We start from the raw sequence: 27,022 nt of genomic DNA, 5'->3' as shown, positions 1-27,022 counted from the left end.
TTTTGTGGTGACAAGCCCTTTTTAAAATGGGTCATGGTGTTGAAACTTTTTGCAGCTGTAGTCAATGGGGGACTAAAGCTTTTACTTCTTAGGATACCTTCACACACAGCAGAATTTGTTGCAGTCAAAATCTGCAACTGAAAATCAGTCCCATTCATTGCAAAACATGTGCTTGACACCAAGACGACCTCAATTCAGATGAATGGAACTGATTTTCAGTCGCAGAAATTTACTGCAACAAATTCCGTGCGAAGGCGTCCTTATGAATCACATGGTACTCATTGAAGTCAACTCATTTTATCAGCATACCCCAACAGAACACATGTAACCCAACTCTACAATGATAAATTCATCTACTATATATATACTATTGTGGTAATGTGAACAGTGCTGGAAGGTGTGTTGTCCCACTTCAGGTACCTCAGATGGGTGAGACAGGTAAAATTCAGAGAGTGGCAGTAGTCTCGGCAAAGCATAGTTTGCTGAGACATTTTTGTATACATTTTCTGGGCTGGATTTTACTGGTGGCTAGGCTTGGTAGAGGGAGTTGCCAGTCCACACCCTTCCAGTACGGGTTTTCCTTTCTACCTGAGATGATCGCAGGTGAGGCCTGCTGTAATCAGGCTTGCATAAAGCGCCTCAGAGTAGGTCAGTCTAAGGAGGGAAAGCGAGACTGTTTTGTGAAGCAGAGGCTCTGTGTGTGGTCTCAGTCAGAAGGACTGAGGGGCCACAAGGCTTTAAATAGCCTGAGGTTTGGAGGACCTAGCAACACCTAGAGAACGAGGATTGCACGCCCAGCGTCTGGAGTACTACTGGGCCACACTCCCCCAAAAGGTACTGGAGTTGCCACAGCCTGGAGGCTGCAGTATTGATGTTGGCTGAGGAAAGCCGCATATAATGTCCATGTGTGAACTGAGCTCTGAGTGAGGTAGGGACGTATTGTGTTTAGGTAGCGCCTAGACGGGCAGGAGTTTATTTGTGTTTTAAGTGTTGGCGGTGCGGGAACCTCACCCCACCCAGTGATGTATAACTGGACTATCCTTTATAAGAAGACTGTCAAAATAAATGCACAGTTTGGACATGAAAATCCGTTGTCTGGTGAGATATCTGTGAGTGTGACCCCCTGAAAAGAGACGATCCCTTACACTATATACTATTCTACTCTACACATTCAGTCCTCTGATTTAGGCTACTTTCACACTAGTGGCAGCCTTCTCCAGCAGGCTGTTCCAGCAGGTGAACAGCATGCCGGATCCGTGCTGCCGCTAGTGCACGTGTGCCGCTGCAGGTTTGCTCCGGCCCCATTGACTATAATAGGGGCGGGGCGGAGTTCCGGCGGCAGCACGGCAAACATCCCGAGAGGCAGCCGGAATAAAAGTACGACGTGGATATTGAGCATTTTTTGATGCACTAAAATGAACGTATTTGGAAGCAGATATGCAGAAAACTAGGTCATGCTGCGCATTTCAAATACTGAGGGAAATTATGCGCCCATGTGAATAGCCCTATTCATTAACATTAGCAGTGGATCCCGGTACACAAAATGCGCGCCCTATTCAGATTGCAAATAGGCTCGTGTTAAAGAGGCCTAAGGCCAGTTTCAGACGAGCGAGTTGAAGGCAAGAAACACTTTTTGTGTGAGAGCGTAATTTCTGTCCTGGCTTTCGTAACGGGACCTCACAGTATTCTAATGATTTAAAATGCTGTGTGTCTCTGCCCAATATTAGCTGTACTGACATAATGCCGTCAGTACCATACATTGCGGGCAGGGACACACAGCATCATAACTCATTACCAGAGCAGAGTCCAGGACACCACACTCCCACATGCTCCCTGTTTCTCGCCCTTGACTCCCTCGTCAGAAACTGGCCTCAGGGAGGATTCAGCTCCTGACCTCCGCTTGCCATGCTGTGTGCTACTGGGAGACACAAACTCCTTCACTGCCGGCTACATTTTAGTTTACATTGTAGTTTCATTTACATTGTAACCTTTGGGAGAACCGAGGAGAAGATTTGCTAGAAATCCCAGCTGTGTGAGCGATGGGGCGGCCGTGCATGCCAGCGCCTGTTCTGCCGCCCTGGAAACCGTATATCTCCCATGCTTAAAAGGCATGGAAGCTTTTATGTGGAGGCAGATTAGCTATTTATATAAAATAAACATTATAAACAAAAGACGCTGCAATGTCTGACCGCCGCCTGACCTGAAAGAAACTTTTTCTCAGCTACACCCTCAAATACTTCCCAGGTGCAACAAATTATCCTTTCTGCCTGGTGTGTGGTTCCTGGTGTGTGGCACTTGCCCTGTGGCACCCTTCGTGCATTCAGCTCCCACCTGCCTTGGTGTCGTTTGGTACCCTCTATCTGGTGGACCTAGGTCTATGTGCATTTCTTGCAGCTCCCCCAATCTGCATGCTCCCCTGTTTGGGTCTTGCTCCACGGCTCTCTCTGACATCGATATGCCATCCTCTTGTATGTTTCTGCCTAGTGGTCTGTTCTCTGACACATGAATTGTGGTTTGTCCTCTGTAAATTGCCTTGTTCATACGAGAACTACGGTTGAGGAAATATCAATGAATAGGCTCTGTTTAGGCTACGTTAAGGTGTGCGTGATCTTGTCCGGTTTTGTGGTCCATCGTAGGAACTGAAAATGATGCAGTGAGGAATCCGTTACCTGAGGGACACCCAAGGAGCCTGACTTATAATGGGGTCTTTTGACAGAAGGATTAGCACTGCAGGCTGAGCTGTTCACATCAACTATAATGGAGCCTTAGATGTCACCTCAGATACCGATCCCTCATCTGTGACAAGTTTGAACCCATCCTATATTTGACATTACCTCCAGTAAGATGGTGCCTGTACATCCATATAAATTGATAAGAAGAGTCTTTTACCAGAATTCCTTACAAAATTCAAGTCCTGCAAGAGCTTCTATTAGTGCCTGGGGCGGAGGTGACATGAGGATGGAATTGTACTTGACCCTCTATAAAAACAACCTGCTAAACAGAGGAATACTGTGTCCCCCTCAGGCGGTAGAAAGACACCATTGATCCCACCACCACCAGAGCCGCTCACCTACCTACCTCATCTATATAAGGGTCCGTTCACACTTTACCCTAAAAAGTTTTAAATAGATCCCGCTGTTCTAAAGCCGTGAGATAGTGGCCCCTTTAAATACGGGTATCGATAAGATGTCTATAGCCATCTAGGACTGTCTTCCCAGGGTGGTCTTCAGGGGTGGCGGTCTCATCTTCTACAGTCCCTGAGCATTTTTGCATCAGTTTTTCTCATCCGATCTGATCTTGAACAAGCAGGACACAATCTTTAGTGTGAACATAGGTTAATACATTGATACTATGATGTGTTTCTTGAGCACAAAATGTACTTTTCATGATTCAGTGGCAGTGGGCACTTTTAAAAAAGCGGTTTTACCAACTAATTATTAGTATAAAAAACTGGCACCATCTATATATGTGCTCCAAATTCACAAAAATATTGCAGATAATGAAAATTTCCTGCAAGTGCTGCCCTCTACAGTGTGCAAATGGTTTGAGATGAAACTTCTACCACACAAAAAAACAAAACAGGACTCCATATTATGATTTAATCCTCCCCTGAATATACTATTAATAGATCTTCTTTTGGTATTGTTAGTAAATTACTGTCCATCATCCATTCTTAAGGGAAAGTTAACAAGTCTCAATACCAGTTCTATCCACTATGTGGCTCCACACACCCACAGATTCTCCAGTTCACTGACCATGTAGTAACTCCTTTACTTATTGGTATAAGAAGACGGACCCTCCTATCTGTCCCCTATAAATAATCCCACTGATGTAAAAATAAAACTGAAAACATTTACTTACCCAGAACTTTCCTCTCCATCATCATCACCCGAGATCAGGAGGGAAAGTGTTTATGATGTTCACTTGGCCAGTGCGTCTCCTGTCTCAAAGGGATTCTGCACTATGATGACTGATCCTTATAGGTTACAGCATCTATTGGATGCTGTAAGGAAAAACATCCCGTTCCGAATTGTACCCTGAATCCCCAATCAGGGCGCTTATTCATTGTACATAAATTACCGGTAGTTTCACCCCCACGGCCTGTTTGGCACCTAGTGCCTACATGAACTGTACCTTTGGTGTATCATGGCCAATTTACCTACAATGAACAGAAGCCTCAAACACTCCCTGAGATCTTCACTGTAAGGGTATGTTCACACAGTGTATACCCAACAGTTTTTTTCCACATGTAAAATTGAATTGTGTTTCATAGGGCAAAAAATAAATAATTACACGTGAAGTGATTTTAAGGCAGGAACCACAGCGGATTCTGTGGCGGTGTGAACCACAAAGTAATGGCACAAATATGAGGGTCAGTCTCGGTTTTCTGCTTTGGATTCCACAGCTTGTACACGTTAGATTTTTTTTCCACATGTACTTCCACTGTCTGAACATACCTTTTTAATGTGGTTCTCTGCTTTTCCTATAATAATGACTTATCCTCAGATGATCGGGGTGCCGGCAGTCGGGCTCCCGCCGCCCTCATATTGATGACCTATCCTGAGGTTAGGTCATCAATATAGGAAAAACAGTGTGCCCTTTTAAAAGGGGTTTTTGGATACTCAATGATGACCTATTCTCAGGATTTCAGAATGAAGAAGTTGCAGAGCAGCACAAATGGACCTCTCGACCAAACCAGGAATGCAACAGCCGCGACAGGACCACAGATCCACAGCAGTCCCAAGAACAGTAGAAAATAGCAAACAGGGATCACAGCACCATATCCGGTGTGTCTGTTTATTGGAAGCCAAGAGTGCACACACAAAAAAGTACGACGTTTCGGCTACGCAGTAGCCTTTATCAAGTATACAATTACTATACATGGGCCAACATATATACACCAAAGTGACCACTCTTGGCTTCCAATAAACAGACACACCGAATATGCTGCTGTGATCCCTGTTTGCTATTTTCTACTATTCTCAGGATAGGTCATCACTGTCAGACCAGTGGGTTTCTGACTCCTGGAACCCCCGCCAATCAGCTGTTTGAAGTCACCGTGACACTTCGCTAAGTGCTTAGACTTCTTTCTCAGCCTGTGACGTCCTGTTCATCGGTCACATGGCCTTTCTGCAGCCAAATTCCTTTATAGCTGTGTACGTGGTATACTATAAAGAGGCCACAGTGCTCATATGAATGCTGTGGCCCCTTTAAACAGCTTTTTGGAGAGTGTCAGCAGTCGAACCGCCACAGATTTGATGTTACCGACCTATCCTAAGGATAGGTCATCAATATTCACTTCCTGGAAAAGCCCTTTAAAGTGTCTGTCTTGGTGACCATGTTCAATCTACCCCAACCCATCCAGATGTGGTCACCTTCACTGCAAACCGAAATTCTCTGCAATTTGCTATTAAAATGTGAAAATTATCCACCAAGCCTAGGTTCACACTTGGTGCTTGGTGGACTTTGTGCAAAGCTGTGCCACACCTGCCAGGTAACGAACCGCGGCAAAACATTATGGTGTTTCTTAGCAGTGGAAGCCATGAAGCAATGTGTTGCCATGGAGCATCAGGAACAGATAGCGGTAACAACAGACCAGGCGGTTTGCTCCTGGAGATTTTATTTTGAGCACAGACAGTGCAGGCAGAGACATAATCACATCCTTGGACAATGTGGGCCACCAGTAGTGGCAAGACACCAGTTCTGTGGTCTTGCGAATATCTGGGTGACTGGCCAGTTTGCAGTTGTGGCCCTATGTTGGGATACGTTTCCTTTTGGCAGATGGCACGAGTGTTCTCCCGGGAGGAATGTCTCTTACCAGTACTGGAGCCACTGTGATCAAGCGAGCAGGATCTACAATGAATTGGGGCTCCTCCTGTTGGTCTGCGAAGTCAAATGACCTAGACAGAGCATTCGGTTTGATGATCTTCTCAGCCGGGCGAAAGTGCAACTCGAAATTAAAACGATAGGAGAAGAAGAAAGCCCACCTGGCTTGGTGAGGGTTCAGACGCTGGGCTGTCTGCAGATATGTGAGGTTCTTATGATCCGTGATTATCACCGGATGCTGGGCCCCCTCCAACAGATAACGCCACCCCTCCAAGGCAAGTTTTATGGCTAGAAGTTCTCTGTCTTCTATACAGTAATTCCTCTCAGCCAGTGAGAAGAGTTTGTAGGAGAACCCACAGGTAAACATCTTGCCCTGGGAACCTCTCTGTAGAAGAACAGCACCGGTTCCTATGGAGGAGGAGTCCACTTCTAAAAAGAATTGGCGGGAGACATCGGGGTGACGCAGAATCAAAGGACTTCTTTAATTGGACAAAGGCGGCCTCTGCCTCTGGAGTCCAATCCTTGGCATTTACCCCTTTCCTAGTAAGAGCGGAGATCGGAGATGTGAGGTATGAAAAATGGGAGATAGAAATTAGCGAATCCCAGGAAGCACTGTATAGCCCGAATACCCTGTGGGAGGGGCCAGTCCATTACTGCCTTCAACTTCTCAGGATCCATCTGCAATCCGGCATCCGAAATGACGTATCCGAGTAACGGTACAGTAGATTTTTCAAAAAGGCATTTCTCGAGTTTGGCGTAAAGACAATTTTCTCTCAACCGCTATAATACTAAATGTACATGCTTTCGGTGAGTGGTTAAATCTGGGGAATAGATCAGTATATCATCCAGATACACTATTACGCAGACATAAAGCAGATCCAGGAAGATGTCATTCACCAACTCCTGGAATACTGCGGGAGCATTGCACAGACCGAAGGGCATGACGAGATCCTCATAGTGTACGTGACGAGTGTTAAAAGCAGTTTTTCACTCATCGCCCTTTCAAATCCTATCGAAGAGTTCCGAGATTAGCGGTAGAGGGTATTGGTTCTTGATTGTGACCTTATTCAGACCACGATAGTCGATACAGGGCAGTAAGGATCCATATTTTTTTTTTGCACAAAGAAGAACCCAACACCGGCTGGTGAAGTATATTTCCGGATAAACCCCATCTCGAGATTTTCCTCAATGTACTCGGACATTGCTTGGGTCTCTGGAAGTGAGAGGGGGTAGACTCGGGGAGGAGTGGCTCCAGGCAGAAGGTCAATCGGACAATCATACAGACGATGAGGAGACAGGGTCAACGCCTATTTCTTGCTCAAAACATCTGCAAAACTGGCGTACTGCTGCAGGAGTCCAGGCAGGTCTACTGGTACAGTATGCGAGGAAACAGGTCGGACCTCCGATAAAAAGGTGGACTGACAGGATGATCCAGAATGTAAAATCTGACCAGAGTTCCAGTCCAGAACTGGAGAATGCTGATGCTGCCAGGGAAGACCCGAGGATAACCGGATTCACGGATGCTGGCAGCACTTAGAAGGAAATCATCTCAGAATGCAGAACCCCTATTTGCAGCTTGAGGGGCATAGTCACGGAGATCACTGGTTCAGGGAGTGGCAGTCCATTAACGGAGGCCACTGACAGAGACCTTTCGATGGTAGGAGGCTGGAACTGATAGGCCAGAGCTTGCTGAATGAAATTACCACCTGACCGAGAATCTAGGTATGCAGGCACAGACAGCGTGACTCCCTTGTGCGAGAGAGTCACCAGAACAGAAAGTTTCGGTGAGGACTTCTCTTTGTCTAGGACCACTTCTCCAACAGATCCTAGACCTTGGCGTTTCCCGGCTTCTGGGGACAGTTACGCACAAAGTGGCCCTTGCCACCACAATACAAACACAGGTTTTCTGCTTTGCGACGTACACGTTCCTGGTCAGACAATCGAAGACGCTCTATTTGCATAGGATCTTCAGGTGGGGTAGACACTAGAGGAAGAAGCGGCTTTTTGAAGGATGGAGCCAACCAAGGCGGCCTTCTGGTGCATGCGACCTCCTTAGCACATTCCTTGAAGCGCATATCTATCCTTGTAGCCAAGGTGATCAGGTCATTCAGAGTAGAAGGACGGTCGCGACCAGCTAGTTCATCCTTAATACGGCCAGCTCAGCCTCATTTTTCAATGCCAGTTTGGCAGCCAGGGTACGAAACTGGATGGCGTACTGACCCACAGATGAGGAAACCTGCCGTAGACGTAGCAGAGCTGAGGCAGACGTGCGGCCGGGCTCTTCAAAGACCAGCCAGAAAGTAGCCAGAAAAGACTGCAGATTGGTAGTCTCAGGACCTTTTATGTGCCCAAATAGGACTTGCCCAAGCAAGGGCCTCATCAGACAGCAGGGACACGATGAAGGCAACCTTGGATCGCTCAGTGGGAAACTTCTGCCTATGCAACTCAAAGTGGATCAAACACTGGTTCAGGAATCCACTAAAGGTCTTTCGATCTCCACCATAGCGTGAAGGCAGAGACAGCTGCACACCAGCGGTACACAAATCCGGACTTACCCGTGTGGGAACTGCAGGTGTAGCAGCGCCTGATGAGCCTGCAGTAGCTGGAGACGAGATGGCATCCAGACGAGCAGCAACATTATGCAAGAACTGCATCAAGACATCCTGACGTTCACTCTGGCGCTTTACTTCATGTAACAGTTCCTGGATGACAGGCTTGGGATGACCATCGGGGTCCATGGCCTCAGTATACTGTCATGGATTAGCGGGTGTGAACCCACTGTGCCACTCACTGGCTATACTCTGGAGGGGCGTGTCTAAGCAACTACCTGGTTTTCACTAGAGCCTCAGATGGGACTTGAGCTGTTAGGGTAGTGTCCAGGGGCTACTCCAGAGCAATCACCGAGGCAGTGGCAGCTGGTCCGAGCAGACCAGGAGATACCTGAGTAGGTACCAGAAGTACAAGCGTAGTCAGGCGGGCAGAGACGTTACCTGTAGCAACGGTGCAGGACCGAAGAATAAGGCAGAGATGTGGTCAGACAGGCAATAGGTCAGGGCAGGCGGTACAGGTCAGGCAATCCGGATCGGCAACAGGAGAGACAAAGCAAGCAGGCAGGGATCAGACGATAAGCAGAGTCCAGGAACTAAGTTATAGTTCAGGAGCACACGAGAGTATCAGGAACCAGCAAACTCAAGGACCTTGACACTGAGGCATCTGGGAAGGGGGCTGAGCCACTTAAATACATGCAGGAGAGCCAGAGTTGGTCAGCGAGGTCACCTGACCTAACCCACACAGCTCAGGGAGTGATGCGCTCCGCCCTTAGAGCAGTGTAACACGAAACCAGCCGAACTCATGCTGTGTCCAGGGCTGAGTGGAAGCTGTGGAGCGGAATCCTCAGAAGCAATAACACTTCCAGAAACAGAGCCCATGGCCGCAGCGGTGAAATGGGAAGCATCGGCCACAGGTCACCGCTGAGCTCGGCGCCAGGGACCGCGGCGATAAGCGGGGGAACAGCGGCATACAGCAGCCACTATTACACCATGTCACTTAGGTTTCACTCGTTGTCCTACTGCTGTGCCTACATTTGAGTAATGGCTACTTGGTTTAGACTCACTAAGCAACACTGGTCTAGACCCCTTCAGCGGATTGTCAGGTAACTAAAAACCATTGCCAGTTTCTTTCTGCTTGATAACTTTTATCTTAATTCTTTGTGTAGTGATGAAATCTGAACAGTAAGAATATTTCATACATGAAATCATGACACGCTACTTCATGCGAGATTAGTAGTTCTTCCTTGACAGCCAGTAGGTTACGTAAGGACGTTCATAATGCACCCTTTATGACATGAGACAGCGTAAAGAGAATCTGTCCTATCAGACCGGTTTATTTGTGTGTGACTTATTTAGTCCTGACCTGGTCCTGTTCACACAGCTGCTGGGCTTCAACACTAAGCACAATGGGAATATATAGGAAAATATCATCATGTTTCATTAGCATTACTTAGACCAAGACTTTCTTCGTATTTTCTGTTTGTTTAGATGGAGATGAAGATATGACTGTGTAAAAAGAGGTGGAGGAGCAATAGTGTATGAAGAAGACTCCATATATATGCCAAAACACAGCTAGAATCTCCAGAAACTCCTGAACAACGCATGCACAGAGGTATGTGTTTGCAGAGAACCAAATTTCAAAACTATGGAAACATAAGAATTATAAACCCCCCACCCACCATGTCGGCTTCCATTATTCTATTTGGCATGGTCATGGAGATTAGCCTCTGCATGGCCACCAGAGTATTAGTAACGTCAGGTATAGATGTTGGTTAGTAAATCTGTGTTTACACCACCATAGTTTACTACGTCGAGTGTATACTGTACAGTACCAGTAACTGTATACGTCTCACCTAGGGCACACATCTGGGGTAGACTAATTCATCCCAAAAGAACTCCATATGACCGGGGTCACTCTACAGGCCAGTTAAGGTCTTCCAAACCAAACAATTGTATTACAGTGTGAAGCTGACTATGTCACAAATTTAGGAGCACACAGTAGTCTACAATGTCATTGTGTGTGGCTGAATGAAGGATTCCTTTCAGTAGAGCTATGGGACCTAGTCTAAACCATGAAATATTGCCCAAAAAATTTATGAACCCTACATAAAATTTTAGAGTTGAAGCGTTGTCCAGTCATCTAAATCTGTATTGATCTATGAGACAACTAGATTGTTATCCAAAATTCTGAACTGCAGACTATAAATTCCTTTTTGTGGAGTGCTATGGCAATTCACTGGAGGTAAAACAGAACACATGCATGATTAGTTGTGTCAAGACTGCAGCATGGTAAACAGGCGCGGGTCAGGGCAGGCAATTATCACAGTCTAGTTCGTATCCAAAAAGCAAACAAAACACCTTTGCAAAACCATAAAGTAACCAAAGAACCTTGCTGGTTAGGCAGGGATGAATGTCTAGCAAAGGTTTAAACAATTGTAGTCACATGCTGTACGCTGGCCCTTTAAGAAGTTGAGTGCTGCTATGGAAAGCTGACAGCAGGATGCAAAGAGGAACGATGGGCATGCCAGTTAGGTGAACGGCTCATGCCCTATTATACTTATGTAGAAAAGAAGTAGAAACAAAACGTCAAAGTCTTGAGATCGTCTGGCGAAACCCATACAGATGCAGAATTGGCTTACGCATTTCAGTAATGCTAACCCTTAATCCTATCCTGATGCAAAAGAATGATCATAGCTACAAATGCATGACCTCTCTGAGTTCTTGTGTGTCCATATTTTAAAAAAATTAATAAAAATTTAATGTGATCCAAGATGGGTCCATACACATAGGATTGTCATCCTGGTCTCTTCCCTGTGTAAATTGAAGGCAGCAGTTGTACACTGGATTGAGAGTGTGCAGTGTGTCATCGCATCAGACTTGGCACCCGCTCATACTACACTAAAATAACAAGCTGTTTGTTCCCTGGGGAAACTCTGCTATGAGCTAACATTGCTTTCATAGGCTGTACCCGACTAGATTAAGAGGAATTAGTGTGGATTGGCCAGGGGCCATACATTTCAGGATATTTTGAAAGATCCTGGTATCTGGTTAACAGCGTGCTGGTGACTGTGCCATCTGAGTACCCTTCATTCACCTGCCGGAGGGTGGAGATCTGGTATCTGTTTGTAAGTTGCTTAGACATCTAAAATGTTATACAAATGCAGAAGGTAAAAAAATCCACAAAAGTCAATAGTGAAAGTCGGCTAAGGCTTCAACGCGGACTAAACAAGAAAAGGGTGCTGAAACCTGATAGCAATTCAAAGCGAGTATACTTGTCAGTGTAAATGTGACCTAGTGTAGTCATCATCTCGGTGAATGTGCAGAGGGCATTCAGTTCTCAGTCACTGTTTATCAACCTGACTCTTTGCTGCTCCACAAAGATAGACACGGCCGGGAGATCAACCATCATAAATTATCAGTATATACCGAATCTTCCCTTTTTTAGGGTAAATTTTGTATTTACTGGCACCTACTGTAATCCACTGAATGGGTGAATATGAGCGAGACACTGTGTTCCAAATTATTATGCAAATTGGATTTAATGGGGTTCTCCGGTAATTAAGAAAATGAAAATACTTAAATATTATTTTATTATAAATATATTCCCAAATACCTTTTATTAGTTAGAATGGCTTGTTTTGTCTCGGGAGCACTCATTAGGAGAAATAAAATGGCCGCTGTCCTATTAGTACACACAAAACCTGTCCTAATCACACAGGAGTACAAGTTTAAAACACTGAGCTAAAGAGCTGCCTCATTCTCCTCTCTGCTCTGCTGGTCAGGGATTATGATCCTGAATACAGCTGATAAGATCTTCAGCTGAAACTCTGTAGGAATGGAGTTCACGAGGAGACATGAAGTACAGAGAGGAGGTGGGAATGTGGATAATGAGCAGCAGCACTTGTATGCAGTCTCCATTACCACAGCCCCACTCCATTACCACAGTCTGTCCTGTCCGTCCTCTCTGTACTTAATGTCTCCTCATGAACTCCATTCCTACAGAGATTTAGCTGAGAATCTTATTATCTTTATTCAGAATCATAATCCCTAACAAGTAGGAGAGGAGGATGAGGCAGCTCTTTAGCTCAGTGTTCTAAAGTAACTTGTCCTACGGCGGCCATTTTATTTCTCCTAATGATTGCTCCCTAGACAAAACAAGCCATTCTAACTAATGAAAGGTATTTGAGAATATATTTATAATAGAGTAATATTTAAGTATTAAATTTTTTTAATTTCCGGAGAAACCCTTTAAAAGCTATGTACATTTTGGGGGATTTTTTTTTATTATTGCATTGTACTCTAAAATCTTTTTTAAAATTGATCTTTATGACAAATATGGAAACCTTTTTTCTGTACAGGGCTGAGATGCCCTAATAGAGGGATCTGAATTTTCTCTCTGCTCCGTCAGCCAGCGGAGCCTGTGTGCTGTGCTCTGACTAATGCAGTGTCCAGTCATGACCTATCAGGTTATGATCCTTGAACTCGGGGCTCTATTTAAACCCCTTCCTAGCCAGATACCATTGCCAGTAATTGGTTTTCACTCTCTAGCTGTGCTCCCAGTTCTGTTCTGTGTGCGTTTGGATTGCTTATAGGATTGACCTCGGTTTGCCTTTGACCACTCTTTGTCTCGTGATCTGGTACTATGTTTCCTGCCTGGTTCTGACTTCAGCTTGGCTATTCTAACTACCCTCTGTTGTCTGATTTGCTACTGCATTGTCTTTCCGGTTCAGACCCATTCCTGTACGACTTCGTCTTTGCGTAATTTATTATCTGTGTGGGTGTCAGTCCTGCACCTAGCGAACGTCGACCAGTTGCGGACTTGCTGCCTAGGGCTTGCACTGCAAGTAGGCAGGGAAAGCACACCGTGCTCACAAGCAGAAACGGTTGCAGTGGGCCTAGACATACATGAAGACTGATTTTCAAACAGTCTTGTTTACTGATGAGTGCCATGCAACCCTGGATGGTCCATATGGATGGAGTAATGGATGGTTGGTGGATGGCCACTATGTCCCAACAAGCCTGCGACATCAGCAAGGAGGTGGCAGAGTCATGTTTTGGGATGGAATCATGGGGAGAGAGCTGGTAGGCCCCTTTAGGTGTGAAAATGACCTTGGTAAAGTATATAGAGTTTCTGACTGACCGCTTTTTTCCATAGCAAATTCATCTTCATGCAATACACCATCTCATGCTGCAAAGAATACCTCTGAGTCATTGGCTGCTATGGGCATAAAAGAAGAGAAACTGATGGTGTGGCCACCATCCTCCCCTGATCTCAACCCTATTGAGAACCTTTTGAGTATCCTCAAGCAGGTTGAGATCTATGAGGGTGGGAGGCAGTTCACATCAAAACAGCAGCTCTGGGAGGCTATTCTGACAACCTGCAAATAAATTCAAAAACTCCAAGTTCAATCGATGCAAGAATTGTGAAGGTGATATAAAAGAAGGGGTCCTGTGTTAAGGCTACTTTCACACTAGCATTTTTTGCGGATCCGTCATAGATCTGCAAAAAAGCAACTCTGTTGTTGCTGCATTTTGAGTTTTTTATTTGTGAAAAAAATCCTGTTATCGTTGGGAAGTTTGTTCAATAAAATTTGATTTAAACTCTAACGGTTTAAAGACTTGAAATTATACTGTCATTTGCATCGACCATTTAGGAATATCAGAAAAAAATATAATTTGCATAATAATTTGGAACACAGTGTATATATTGCAACGCCAACACCCCAGAAATGAAGTTGCTGTTTCTACTCTAATACCAAATTCGAGAATGCTCACCAACTATTCTGGAGCCCGGCCCACTGACCACCCCCATCTGTGATAAATACCAAAATAATAAATATGGCTGTCTCTCAGTAGTTTGCAGGTGCTTTTACTTCATTAATGCTGTATACATATATATAAAACATTTAATAAAAAAATTTGAAATAAAATAATCCCCAAATACAATTCTATATAATAAAAGTCCTTATGTTAGGTTGATAAACTTGGTCCCAATTAAATGCGGAGCTCGCGCATATGCAATTTTGTTTCTACTCTGTCTAGCAAAGCATTTCCTGAGCAGGAACCCCACCTTCATAGCTAAGGTGTTGACCTGTTGGGACAACCTCTTTAAGAATTCTATTGCAATGCATTTTAGCTGTATCTGGCTGATAAGGCCAAAAATGTACACGTAAAGTAGCAAAAAACCTTCAAAAGTCTTCTTCTGACTTGCCACTCCCAGCTGCTGCCGATGCTTTTTACATCTGATGTCACACAGCAGCATAATACCAATAGTAGTAGGCCACTCTGAAATTGTTTTTGTTCATATAGATGTGATTAGGGATGAGCGAATCAACTTTGAAACATCTGAAGTTGATTCGCATAAAACTTTGTTCTAATACTGTACGGAGCAGGAGCCCCTTACAGTATTAGAATGTATTGGCTCAGATGAGCCGAAGTTATTGCTTCGCGGAGTCTTTCGAGACTTCGCGTAATAACTTCAGAAATTAATTTGTACAGTAAAAAAAACATTTTCCGAACTCAGTCATTATTATTAAAGGGTGGGAGATTTAGTTCTGTTCTACCGATGGAGGCGTAGTCGGGCACGATAACCATAGGCACAAACATCATCTGCTGTACGGTCTGTACACAAAGTAAATGTCCACCCCAATTTGGTCAACCTAGGAAATTTTAAAAAAATGCTAAATAACTACAGCATTAAAAAAAATTATAATAATTACAATGGCCCACATTTATTAAAGAGGTTTTCTGGGATATTAATGTTGATATCAGTTTAGCGGGTGTCCGACTCCTGGCATGACCACCGATTAGCTGTTTAAAGAGGCACATCGGTCACATGGCGTTTGTGCAGCTCAGTCTCTCAGTGGCACTACCAAGCACAACCACTATACAATGCACCGCCCTAAGCTTGGTATAATATGATCAGCTGATCAACAGGAAGTCAGACCCCACCGATATCCGATATTGATGACCTATTCTGAGGATAGTTCATCAGTATTTACTATGTATTACTGGGATAGCCTCTTTAAGACTGGTGTTTTATATGCATTTTAAATACTCCACCTGGGTAGCATCACCGATGAGCTCTAGTCACAACAACATGGCCAGTTGTCACAGATTGTGTGGTTGGGGAAAGTAGTGCGGGGTGATGTTGGAGCTAGGCAAGGTAAGGCAAGGACATACATGCTTTAAAAATTGCTGTAATTTATAATGTGGACAGAGAGCTTGACATCAATAACTACATCAGAGTTGGGCATCGACCAGAAGGTCAAAGCAGGTGTCCACAATAAATTTCTGGGTCACACAGATACAGTATTCACAGGACAAATAAGGATGTAACATGAACCATAAAATAAGTGACGAAGCAGTGATAACCCATATACACCTGCTGTGGCTTATCATATCTATATATAGCCTATTACTGCATGTTGTGTACAAACCTGCCCTTAGCGTGCTGAGTACATGATGGGGATAGTGGTCTGTGACAACCTGTCAGATTGCAAATTTCATTTTAAACGATTAAAGGTTGTACTTTTTTCCGCAAGAAAGTTCTGAAATGAAAACCTCAGCAGTACTTACCTCGTAGGTCCAGTTGCAGGAGTCACATCTACAACCCTTGACCAATGCTGTGGTCTTGGCACCACCCACTATTGTCTGCTCTGCGTGCTTAAAATGGACAATCCATTTAAGGAGTTGTCTTTTTCGAGCAAACACTTGTTATGCACCCTTTCCCATTTGTATCACCAAAGCCGATAGCCATGTTCTCTTTTGTATTTGAGGGAGGCAGGTTGGCCGTTCAGGAGTGCTCACGTTCTTGTTCAGAGGGCTTAAGTTTAGAAGAGTATCTGCAACAGTAAAGTCGCATTTAAAGGGAACTATGATTGAGATGTCTGCACCTCAGATAATTTTACCCAATGAACGAGCTTTCCCTCGTTCATCAGGTGACCTTTAGACAGGCAGATTATCAGGAACTAGCGTTCGTAGGAACGTTCGTTCCCGATAGTCATCCCGAACATTGGGCTGTGTAAATCCAGGTTTAGGCTGCTTTCACACAGGCAGTGTTTGGTCAGTGATTGTGAGCCAAAACCAGGAGTGGGTCAAAAACACAGAAGGGGTGCAGATCTTTCCCTTATACCTTGTGGAGGCTCCACTCCCGGTTTTTGCTTACAATCACTGATGGAAATCACTGATCAAACACTATGTGAAAGCAACCTTAAAGAGGACCTTTCACCGATTCTTACCCTATGAACTAAGTATACAGACATGTAGAGTGGCGCCCGGGGATCTCACTGCACTTACTATTATCCCCGGGCGCCGCTCCGTTCTCCTGCTATGCCCTCCGGTATCTCCGTTCCCTAAGTTATAGTAGGCGGAGTCTGCCCTAGCGCTGGCCAATTGCATTGCAGAGCTCACAGCCTGGGAGAAAATAACCTCCCAGGCTGTGAGCTCTGCGCTGCGATTGGCCAGCGCTAGGGCAGACTCCGCCTACCATAACTTAGGACTGGTATCTCCGCCTACTATAACTTAGTGAGCGGAGATACCGGAGGACATAGCAGGAGAACGGAGCGGCGCCCGGGGATAATAGTAAGTGCAGGGAGATCCCCGGGCGCCACTCTACATATCTGTATAGTTAGTTCATAGGGTAAGAATCGGTGAAAGGTCCTCTTTAAGGCGAGTTTACACAGCCGATTGTTGGGAAGGAAGTTTTTCTTTACGACAGTCAGCTGCTCGGTCAGTGAAGGAGACTGCTACATTTAAATGCAGCGATCTTCTTCACAGTATGAGGACAAAGGACCACTATAGCGATCCCTCGTCCTCATACAGAATCATTGTTTCTGGGCAGCAGATCGCTCTTTAGACAGCATGATCTGCTGCCCAGAAACGATGATCGGTGGTGCCGGCACGAACGACAGGATCACCCAATGATTAAGCATTTTGCTTATTCATTGGGTGATTGGCAGCACATTTGGATGGCCAGATTATCAGGCAGGTACATTTGCAGGAACGCTCGTTCTGATAATCTGGGTGATTATTGGTTTGTCTAAATCCACCTTAAGGGGATTCTGTCACCTCGTTTTAGGCCTATAGAGCTGCGGACATGCACGGCTAGATCGCCGCTAGCATGTCCGCAATATACCGGTCCCATAGCGCTGTGTGCTTTTATTGTGTTTAAAAAATTATTTTATAGATATGTAAATGAGCCTGGTAAGGAGCCCAAAGGGGGTGCACTAACCTTCTTAGAGCCCACCCACACCCCCCTGTGAAGGAGCCCTGCACCTCCTGCGTCCTCCGAATCTCCTCCTTGCTAACATGCACAGTGTCGGCATAGTGTTCCTTCCCTGTGCTGGCATCAGCCTCAGGGAAGGAACTGCGCATGCGCGAGCTCGAGCATCGTGAGATTACGGCAATCTTACTGTGAGCAAGGAGGAGATTCGGAGGACGCAGGCGGTGCTGGGCTCCTTCACAGGGGGGCGTGGGTGGGCTCCAAGAAGGTTAGTGCAGCCCCTTTGGGCTCCTTACCAGGCTCATTTACATATCTATAAAATAATTTTTTAAACACAATAAAAGCACACAGCGCTATGGGACAGGTATATTGCGGACATGCTAGCGGCGATCTAGCCGTGCATGTCCGCAGCTCTATAGGCTAAAACGAGGTGACCGAATCCCTTTAAGGAAATAATCTCACATGGCAGGTCTGTTGCAGAAATTTGTGTGACTGAAAACCAGTTCCATTCATCTACATGAGGTTGTTTTTGGTGACAAGCACATGGATTTCTGCAATCTTCATTCAAGCGAATGGGAAAGTCAAAGAAATTTCTGCTAGAAAGTCTGCCTAAGAAATTGTCTAATGTGCAATCATCTAGCTATTCAGTCTATCTTTGGCCAGAACCGAATAAGTGGGAACTGTTTTTCAATACTTGAGAATGTCCATGGAATTTGTAGACCAGGAACATTTATGCCTGAAGTGGTATTTTCAGAGTATAGTCATTTCATGGGGTCAAACAAGGTGCAGGAACCAGGAAAGTCAGTCTGTCAGATACATCAAGCCTTTTGGTTGTAAAAATTGTGAAAGTTAAATCTGTCGAGAGAAAAGGGTGAAGCAATAAAAGAGGTAAATTGATCTATTTCTGGAGTTGAGGATTTAGATTTGATATGTGATTATGATAACAGGGGAACGGCTTCTGGGTCTTGCAAGAAAAGAATAATAAATGTCACTTTGCTTATATTGAGGGATCAGGCCGTGCGGTAAGTTCACACAGCCTCAGGTTCAAATAACTTGCTGACTCACGTCCAATATCGTCAGAAGTAGTCCATACGTGGTTACATTGGTTCATTCACTGTGAAGTTTTTTTTAACATTTTCTTTAGATCGACTGCAAGTTCACACAGGGCCATCCTTAGAGAAGTGTAGGTTAGGGATACCAGGGCACTACTAGCCCTGATGGCGTGGGCACCCAGAGCTTACACCCCTCGTGATGTTGCTACATTTCCTAGTTTATGGACTGCATGTTGTTATTTGGTCACCTTACAGCAATGTTATTTAGGCACAGTATGATTTATAATTTGGGCATCAATAGAAGGTACTGCTTAGGGCGCCAAAGGACCTAGTGGCCCATCAAAGAACCTAGTGGCCCATCAAAGACAGCTGCTTCATATGAGAAAACTACAACTGAATTAAAAGGCAGAATTATGCTTCATAACTTGGCAAATGGATCTTAGGTGCTGAGGTCTTAGCTGATCTGGTGGACTACTGCTCCACTAATCAGTATTCACACTCCTTCTGTAGCCTGAAAAAGGCAGTTTTTTTTATGTTACTTAATTGTTAATGCCTTGTAATGTGCCAGCACATCTCTGTTTGGATCAGTTTGGGTTAATGGTCGTGACTTTGCCCCTGTAGAAAGTTAGGAATTGGACTTGGATCCTCCCCTGCGCTCTGTGAGTAGTGTGCTAGTGGAGAATGTGAGGGGAAGCTACATATGCTGACTCCTCAGAGAACTAGGCCTGAAGCTTTGGAGAATCCCAAAAAGACAAAACCATCTCTACTTCACAGTACTCCAGGAAAAGAGAAAGAAAGACCTAGAAGGTCCAGAATCGGCATGGCCAAGCTCTGGAGTAAGTTAGTAAGGTATTTGCTTTTTAAGGCTGCTGCAGTAAAAGGGACATTGCTAAGACATCGTTCCTCTTGGACACAGTCTGGCCCACCATATCTTAATCCTGTGCCCTTCAGCTGAGAATTACAGCCACCATTGCAAGAATAATATTGCCATCCTTAGATACTTTGTAGACCCAGAGGGAAGGAGTACTACAATCCCCATCCTGGCCTATATCCATACTTTGCTATCTAGAACGATTGTTTGAAATTGTTTGTTAATTAGTTGGAACTGTGTTTTGATACCATTGGATGTACTACAACTTCCATTCTGCACTTTAGTAAATAGAGACTTGTTCATTTTCTACTAGCATGGGTACTGACTCCAGAACCATTCACTGGCCATAGCACCTACATCTCCTGGCTTGCCCCCGTACCAAACTCACAACACCAAGGGCACTCCAACTACCATCAGGCAGGAGCCCCAACATCAGGGTTTGCCCCGAGGGAAGAAAGAGTGTGCAGTCCCTAACACGGCCCTGGCCCGAGGAGAGCACTGGTGTGAGGACTGCCACTGTAAATAATTATTGCAGCCAGAGCGCCCACACATTCCCATCCTCTGTTCCGCTCCTCCTGGCTTGCGGAACGAGATTCATTGGAAAGTTCAAATTCTGTGCCACTGCCCTTATGCATGTCAGCACATACAGACAGATGTACTTAAGACCGCCATAAACCGCAGCCAGTAATCTGCGGATGATTCTCAGAAAAACTCAGAAATTCCTTTCCCAGCACCCTTGCTGGTTTTAGATTCTCTACCATTGGGATCAATAGCAGAGTAATGTACAGGATTATGTCTGCGATCCCTTAGAGAATGAATGGAGTGGCAGGGCACGTGCATGTCATGTCACTCCATCAGATTGGGGGAATGAGTCCCTGTTCTGGGGATCTGGCGGGTTCCCATCGTTTGGAGTCCCAGCATTTGAACTCCCAGCGATCTTATAGCTGTCCTCTATCCAGTGAATAGGGGATAACTTGCAAACTTGGCTCAAGCCCTTTAAGTTCACTGTTCAGTATTTTTATTTTAGTTGTCGTGTCAAAGCTCTGTGCTTTTTGTATATAATTTATATCTAAGCTACTTTCACACTCACGTTTGGTGCGGATCCGTCATGGATCTGCACAGACGGATCCGTCAGATAATACAAACGTCTGCATCCGTTCAGAACGGATCCGTTTGTATTATCTTTAACAATAGCCAGACGGGTCGTTCTTGGAACATCATAGAAAGTCAATGGAGGACGGATCCGTTTTTCTATTGTGTCTATTGTGTATTGGATCTGTTTGGCTCCGTTTCGTCAGATGGACACCAAAACGCTGCAAACCTCCAAAGCAGAATGGAGACTGAACTGACGCATTCTGAGCGGATCCTTTTCCATTCAAAATGCATTAGGGCCAAACTGATCCGTTTTGGACCGCTTGTGAGAGCCCTGAACGGATCTCGCAAACGGAAAGCCAAAATGCCAGGGTGAAAGCAGCCTAATGTGTATGCGGCATCATCCTTTGGTCTTCATCTATTGCTGCTAATGTAGAAACATCTGGTATTTGTGAAGGAGCCTATCTGGACAACCTTGAGGTGTTGCAGCGGGCTCCTTCCTCTCCTCCAGAATGGTGATGCTGTTATAAGGTGTTAATAATAATTACATTAATTATAATTTCACTAGTCTCCTCTAAATCTTACCAAATGTCTCTGCTACTTTCCTGCAGCTGTCCTCTGATCACTGTAATATGATTTTATATCCCGTCTCCTTCTTGGCATTCACGATGTATCCAACTTTATAGACAGATGTGTTGATTCAAGGCCTGGCATTATTAATTGCCAATTTAATTAAACCCACCTAATTCTTTCTTCCGAAGAAGGAGCAGGAAACGGCATTAAGTCCTGTTTTTTCTGGACTTTTCTGTCCCCCTCCCACAGTTTAATGTCTAAATCCGAATTCATAAAGGGGACTACGATCTGGCCGTGTTGAGCTGTGGGATTCATAGAGCTTTCCCCACAAGCCCCTTTAATCAGAATTACACTGTCATTAATATTCATAAAGCAGCAGGAAGTCGCGTGGACCGAGAGAGAACTCCTTGCACCTCCTCCCTCACAGCCCTCAGCTTTATTAAAAGCATCTTAAAAAATTAATGGAGTCGAGAAAGTTTGCAAGAAGGTACAGTGTTAAACTGGAGGAAGGGGGGGGGGGGGGCCGATTCTTGGTGAGTTGCGTTGCCTTGAGATATGCTGCTGGTTGGCCACTCGCAGCGAAGGATATGGGCGGTCATTTAACAGGATTTACATGCATCGGCACATCAGATTTCAAATCGAATAATAAGCAGCCTTCCAAAGTAATTAAACTTACAGTGTACAAGGGAAGAATAAGAAAACAAGGCAATGACAGCGAAGGATGCTGCCATGTGACTGACATCCCAAATGGGCCAACGGCCAACTTAACCTCTCTGTGCTGAGAATGTTATTGGAGCTATGCTGCCTTTTTTAGCCATGAAACAAGCAAGGTCATGGTCAGTAAGTAAAATGACAAAAAACAAACAAACATACAGTTGTGTTCAAATAATAGCAGTGTGTTTAAAAAAGTGAATAAAGCTCAAAATCCTTCTAATAGCTTTTATTTCCATACACACAAAAGCATTGGAACACTACACATTCTATTCAAATCAAAACATGAATAAAATATATCAAATTTGTGTTGTTCTCTAAAAAAATTAAGAAAAGTGACTATTAGACTGTTCAAAAAAATTGCAGAGTGTTTGTATTCATCTTTACAAACTCAAACATTCACTATATAAACTGAACAAAGTCTGAAGATTTTGCTTTCCTTTCAATCACTTCACTAATATTTAGTTGTATAACCGCTGTCTCTGAGAACTGCTGGACATCTGTGTTGCATGGAGTCAACCACCATCTGGCCCCTGTGAACAGGTATTCCAGCCCAGGATGATTGGACTACATTCCACAGTTCTTCTCTACTTCTTGGTTTTGCCTCAGAAACTGCATTTTGATGTCACCCCACAAGTCTTCTATTGGATAAGATCCGTGGATTGGGCTGACCACTCCATAACCGTCAATGTTGTTGGTCTGGAACCAAGATGTTGCACGTTTACTGGTGTGTTTGGGGTCGTTGTCTTGTTGGAACACCCCATTTCAAGGGCAATTTCCTCTTCAGTATAAGGCAGCATGACCCTCTACAAGTATTCAGATGTATTCAAACTGATCCATGATCCCTGGTATGCGATAAAATAGGCCCCAACACCGTAGTATGAGAAACATCCCCCATATCAGATGCTTGTGCCACCATGCTTCACTGTCTTCACAGTGTACTGTGGCTTGAATTCAGTGTTGGGGGTCGTCTGACAAACTGTCTCCGGCACTAGACCCAAAAGACAATCTTACTTTCATCAGTCCACAAAATGTCTCTTTAGGCGTCAATGTGTTCTTTGCAAATTGTAACCTCTTCAGCACATTTTTTCAACAGTGGGACTTTGCGGGGGCTTCCTGCAGATAGCTTGGCTTCACATAGGCGTCTTATAATTGTAACTCACAGGTAACTTTAGACCCTCTTGATCTTCCTGGAGCTGATTGTTGGCTGAGTCCTTGCCATTTTGGCTATTCTTCTATCCATTCGAATGGTAGTTTTTCGTCTTTCAGGTTTTGGTTGCCATTTTAAAGCATTTGCGATCATTTTAGCTGAGCAGCCTATCTTTTTCTGCACTTCTTTATATGTTTTCCCCTCTCCAATCAAATGTATAATCAAGTACTGCTGTTCTTCTGAACAATGTCTGGAACAACCCCTTTTCCCTCAGAATTTCAGAGAGAAAACGCACTGTAACCAGCAGGTACAACATTTGCTGCTTCCTTCCTTAATCAAGGGCAATAATTGCCACCTGTTTTTTCAAAGAATGAATGACCTTACTCATGGAACTCCACAATGCTATTATTTTTAACATGCCCCTTTCAATCAGTGATTCAATTACAGAGAATCAGCAGCATGCATGTCATGACTGTTGGGTTTTTTGATTTCTATTACTCTACTATTACTCTACCTACACCTGCTAGTAAATTATTTGCCATGTAGAAATATCATTTCAACCAAAAACAGTGATTGATCAGGTTAGTGATGTCTGACTGCTATTATTTTGAAACACAACGTACATTAAATACTATCCTTGCAGGGACAAGAGGTCAGCTGAGATATCGTCCAACCTGTCATTGGTTAGGGTGGATTTATATACAGGATATATATATATATATATTATACACCAGCAGTGCACCTTGATCCGGGGTCAATAACGTAGTAGAACAAGGGATCACAGCATCCTAGGAGTGTTTTTAATTCATCTGTGTCTATAGTGACGTTTCAGCTCCCACATAGAGCATTTTTCAGGCTGAAAAAGGCTTGTGGTTTGTTTGAAAAAGATGGATCCAATTTTAAATTATTTTATCTCTGCTATCCCAAACCCGTCATTCGCTAGATGGGGGCCCAGCAGCACAAGGCATTTTGAGTTCCTGCAGTTCAGCAATCGTGGTGGAGCATGCATATCAACGGCCTGTAGCATTGATCTGCCAAGTACCGACAATTAAGGAAATAGGCTGTGTGTGTAAGTGGAAGAGCACAGGGTGACTATGCACTTCAGAGGGTAACATGCGAGGAAAAAACTTGGCAGCTCCGGATCTGTGAATGCAGGAGGGCTACCATGCTCTGCCAAGGTTCCCGTCCGCCGCATTCACTATATTGGGGACCCGGCGGAGATCCAGCCACAGCCCGGTAAATATGCCGAGGGGCAGCGGGCGAAAACTGCTGCGCCCGGTATTCACAGACCTGGCAGGCTGTTCCCGGCCGGAATAGCCTGCCGGATCTGTTTTTATTGCAAATGTGAAACAAGCCTTACCTGTTACCATTGCGAAATATAGGGGCACATTTATTAAGACCAGCATTTTATACGCCGGTCTTAATAAGGCCCTGCGCTGGGCTGGCTGAGTCGCCACATCTGCTTCTAATGGAAAGACCGCTTCCTAGCTGTCTTACATTTAGGACTATTTTCTACGCCTAAACCAGGAGTAGAAAATGGTGAATAAGACCGGCCTGCCGCCCGTCGCCCGTCCCCTACCCGCCCACACAACACCCACTTTTTTAGACCTGGCGTGAGCGGCGGAAAAAGTCACAGATTGCGGCGCAAATAACCTTTGCACCGCAGTCTGCAACAGAATGGTGTATATGTGTTTGTAAATGACCCCCCTTTTTTTTCTGCAATAACATCAAGACTGACTGTGCAGCTAAAGATGATCTCTTGGTACATGTCAAGAGAACAGGAGTTAAAAGAAGTAGCAGGCGACCTGACGATCAGCTGATGACCATGATTCTGACTTCAAAGCCTCCCAGCGATCAGCCATTACTGCCATGGGAAGCAGCCCATACCATACATTTCAAGTATGTATATGGGCCAGGTCCACCAGAACAAGATCTGCATGTTGTTAGTGGCTCTGAACTAGCTCCTAGAAGAAGTTCTCGAGTGAGGGATAAGCCCCCTCTATGACTAATAGGCCAGCATAGTAACTCAGGGATTACCTAGCAGTGCAGGGGTTCTAGGTTTAAATCCGACCAAAGATAACATGGAGTGTGTATGTTCTCCCCCTATTTTTGTTAGTTCCCCCCACACTCCAAACATACTGATAGGTTCATCTAGAATTTAGATTGCAGCCCCAAAAGGGGACTGTAGAGTGATGACAATCTATCTACATTGCTGTGAAATATATTGGTGCTATATAGGAGTAGAATATGGACAGAGGTCATCTGTGTTAAACGTATTTAAAAGGGATTGTCCTGCAAAAGACTTTTTTGCGATCTACCCTTAAAGAGTTTTTTTCCTGCAAAGGAAATGTATGACTTAGGGCTCATGCACACAAACATATTTTTGGTTCGCATCCGGGGCCGCAAAACCCCTTTCAAGCTCTTTGCTCGGGAACGCTGTTCTAGTGATTTTGTGGGACCCCATCAATCAGACATTTATGGGGTCATTTAACAAACTGGTGTAAAGTAGAACTGGCTTTCCACCTTTCATTTTTGACAACGCCTTTGGAAAATGAAAGGTGGAATCTGATTGGTTGCTATGGGCAACTAAGCCAGTTCTACTTTACACCAGTTTGATAAAGGACCCCTTTAGTGCCTATTTACAGCAGAGATGATAAGTATCCCTTGTGGAAAGCACCTTTTAGGATCCGTGCATAATGTTATTCATTCTTGTATCTGAACCTGAGACCCAGTCACGTTGTAATAGGTGAGATTGTTCTAGCCCAGAATTGGATGGAGTGTCGATTTTGCCATCAAGCTGGTTTTCTACTTATGTTACATCATGCAGGATGCTGTGCCAGAAGATCGAACACATCCTTAATCTCAGGGTAGGCGTCTTTGATAAAACCAACAAATGCCTGAATAGACATGATTCAAGAGCATATTTTTATTCTGTCTGAAGGATTTCTAGCTTTTTACCCGACTCGCTGATTACGTCGTTTTCTGCATGTTGACAGTGATTGGTAACTTCTCTCTTTACCATCTTATTATTTCTTGTCAGCTATACCTGTTACAGTAATCACTGAAGATTTTCTTCTTGCTTCTTTTCCTTCTTTCTTTCCCTCTATCTTTCTCTATCTCCCTCCTTCCCTTTTTCTCTCCTCCTTTTTCTTCCCCTCACACTCACCCTCTTCTCTCTGTTCCTTACTAATCTTTTCTCTCTTTTTCTCTATTGCTTTCCATTTCTCGATTACCTCTTGCTTCCTCCCTTCTTCTTTCTTTTTCTTTCTTGCTCTCCTCTCTCTCTCATTTTCTCCATTCCTTCTCTCCTGCACTCCCTCTCACCCTTCTCTTGTTCTCTCTCTTCTGTTTCTGTATTGCTCCCCCTTCTCACCCTTCTCATGCTACCTCTCTTCATATCCCTGTTTCTTTCTTGGTCTCAATCTCATCCTTTCTTTTGCTTCTCTGTTTTTCTGTCCTGCTCTCCCCTTTCTTTTGCTCCTTCTTTTCTCTTTTGCTCTCCTTCTCCCACTCTCCTGCTCCCTCCTTCATCTTTCTTTTTCCCCTCTTGCTCTTCTTTTGTTTCTCTGTTGCTCGCTCCCTTGTTTTTCTCTCTTGCTTTTTTTTCCTCATGCTTCTTTTCCTTCTCTCTTTTTTCTTGCTCTCCTTCTCCCCCTCTCTTGCTCCCTCCTTTCTCTCTCTTTTTCTCTCTTGCTCTTCTTTTCTTCTGTCTTGCTCACTCCTTATTTTTCTCTCTTGCTCCTCTTCTTATGCTTCTTACATTCTCTCTTTTTTACGTGCTCTCCTCCTTTTTCTTGCTTTCTTCCTTCTCTCTTTTCCCCTCTTGCTCTTCTTTTCTATCTCCTCTTGCATCCTCCCTTCTTTTTCTCATTTGCTGTCCTTTTTGCTTCTTTCCTTCTTTCTTTATCTCTCTTGCTCTCCTCTCTCTTTTGTTCCTTTCCTCTCTTTTTCTCTTTCTCTCGCTCCTTTCCTTCT

General features: G+C 44.5%; 1 protein-coding gene across 3 annotated transcripts in view; it reads left to right on the top strand.

The window, feature by feature from the left end:
* The window catches only part of MIPOL1 (mirror-image polydactyly 1), a 384,033-nt gene that overhangs the window by 54,483 nt on the left and 302,528 nt on the right, over positions 1–27,022 (top strand). For 2 of the 3 annotated variants that reach the window (XM_040412311.1, XM_040412310.1), the window contains exon 3: positions 9,864–9,987. The exons of the other annotated variant lie outside the window; for it this stretch is intronic. The gene's annotated coding sequence lies outside the window, so the exon portion shown is untranslated. The remainder of the gene's footprint in view (positions 1–9,863; positions 9,988–27,022) is intronic. 3 annotated transcript variants of the gene reach the window in all.

Source organism: Bufo bufo, chromosome 11 (assembly GCF_905171765.1).
Source record: "Bufo bufo chromosome 11, aBufBuf1.1, whole genome shotgun sequence".
NCBI lineage: Eukaryota > Metazoa > Chordata > Amphibia > Anura > Bufonidae > Bufo > Bufo bufo.
Note: the sequence above shows the minus strand (reverse complement) of the source record. Positions and strands in the feature narration are given on the sequence as shown.